Below are 2,491 nucleotides of genomic sequence, written 5' to 3' on the forward strand. Positions count from 1 at the left end.
CGTTCCATACACTGCACTGCTATGTGACGTCTCCTTCTGTTCTGATAGCGGTCACATTTAATTGTAGTATTAAAGGCCACTCTTTTCATAAATATAGCAAAGAAACCTCTAAAACCTGCAGGACAGTGGCCCTCAAGGACCTATTTTGGGCATGCATGCCCTAGAGCCTCCTTAGAAACCCTTAGATACTTATCTTTTTTCCTGTAAATAATATTAATAATTCAGTTATTCAGTGAATATAAAATGGCATGTCTGTGATTTTTTTTTTTTTATAAATATGTATGTTTGTTTAATTTGTTTGGCTTACATTATATTTCACAATAGAGCATATAGAAACGTCAAAAGATTGAATTCACTAAAGGCTCATCAGTGATCAGCTTCTATAGTTTGTTTATTTTTAAAAGTGCTCCTTTAAACAACCATTTGTGGAAGAGTTGATATAGAAAAACTGTTCAACGTCCATATCTCTAAGACAAACATTTTGGAGAGAGGCTTACTGAATGGCTATGAATAATTCTGGTCAAATAATTTTGAGTTATTATATTTGTTGGGTTGCCAGTTAAAGCAATATGGCCTAAACTACATTGATAGCATTAATTTTTTTCTGTCACCTGATGATAAAATTACTTGATGTATGAGACTGTGGCCAAGGGGTCTGCAACCAGAAGCTCCAGAGCTGCAGGTTGCTCTTTGGAATACAATGCCTCTATATAGTGGCCTGAAAACTAATAGTTTTCAATACAGTACATTAGCAAATGTACTATATTGAAAGTACTTTACTTCAAGCTTAGATAGTAAATTTACGTAAATTTAATTTTCACTACAAAAGGACATAAAAAGAACCAGGAATATGTTTTGAGATCATTACCTTGGAAACAATTTGTTTTATTTTTTATATAAAATAATATCCTATACAACAAAATCTAAAATAAATGCTTCTTCTTTATCAAACTATTATCTTTTTTCCTAATATCAGAAATTGAATCAAATTTACCACTGTTTAAAATGGCAACAGATTTCCTATGGCAGATATTTAAAAAAATAAAAAGTGTGTTATTTAAAAGCCTTGTAATATTTGCGGCTCTGAGCAACTTTTACTTAGCTGGGTTGGAGTAAAATGGCTCTTTGCATAAGAAAGGATGCAGACCCCTGCCTTAGAGCAAATAAAATATTGTTTCTCCATGTCCATAGAAATGATGTCAGGCGTTGAGACTTATTTCTTTGAGGGACCACCGCACCAAATGAGCCCATAATACTCTCTGACGCATTTTGACAGCGGCCTGCCAAAGTGGATTCAATTCCAAGCTGAAAGAAAAGAAAAATTATTTCTGTTAAGTGTTTTTAAAACCATTTATCCTTACGGAACTTGAGAATGTAGATGAAGATCATTGTGATCATGATGGCCATCTGCCTCATCATGCAGGGACCTTAGACTAGACTTAAACAACTTTTATTGTCATTTTGTATACACAAAGTGTATACAAAACAGCTTCTCGGACAGTAAATTAACATTTCTATTCCATAAAGTGCAGCAGTGATCAAATGTAAACAGTGAGGGAGAACTAGCATGGTGCAAAAACACCTGAGGATGCAGGTGATGATGGGCCTCATGGTGTTGATCAATAACATAGTTCAGGAACCCGATCGTGTTTGCTTGTTTTATATTTTGTTTGTGTTTCTAATAGTTCTGCTGAACCACAATACAAAATCAATGTCATGATTTTATAAATTTTTTACTTATTACTACTGTTATCAAATTCAAGTGAGTTTCAAATGAGAGCCTTATTGTTTTATAATTATCCATCTATCATCCATCCATCTACTCCTGCATAGTCCTTGTCAGGGTCATGGTGGGGCCACAGCCTTTCTCCAGTTCTGAAATCATATAACACTATATGATTTGACTGAAGAGAAGTAGAATTTACTCCAAGTGAGGGGGGTGAGGTGGCACTGTAGTTATTGATAGTGGAGGATGCTGTAATATTTATTAATGTCTCACAAATTGGTGGCTCTTAATGTTTACAGTCTTTTATTTACTTTTTCAGTGTTATACCATCCCCTTCTGTGGTTTGCAGGTCCGAGTTGGTTTCTGTCCGAGAAAGTTTGAGACGGACAGTTGCGTATTTTGCTGTAAATAAAGAAATTAAGATATCATAATAATTAAGAGAGAGCTTGGCCGCACGCAACATCATTATGACTTTTGAATAGGTTAGGCAGTGCATCTGTCTTTTCTCCCTTCCCTGCCACAAATTTTAGTGACTCTAAATTTGTCTAGCAATGCATTTCAGATATTTTTATTAGTATACTTCCTATCTAAAATGAAAATTTCAGATATCTGAAATGTAAATACAAGCACAAATTCCTTCATTTTCCACACTGTTGAGTATTGGGGTGGTACTTTCAGATATCTGAAACAATATCACTCCTATAGTTCAGATATCTAGAATCATCGACTAAAAATAGCCAAACTTACGAAGTTTAAGGCGTTTAA

Source organism: Cyprinodon variegatus, unplaced genomic scaffold (genome assembly GCF_000732505.1).
Source record: "Cyprinodon variegatus isolate N-32 unplaced genomic scaffold, C_variegatus-1.0 Scaffold641, whole genome shotgun sequence".
NCBI lineage: Eukaryota > Metazoa > Chordata > Actinopteri > Cyprinodontiformes > Cyprinodontidae > Cyprinodon > Cyprinodon variegatus.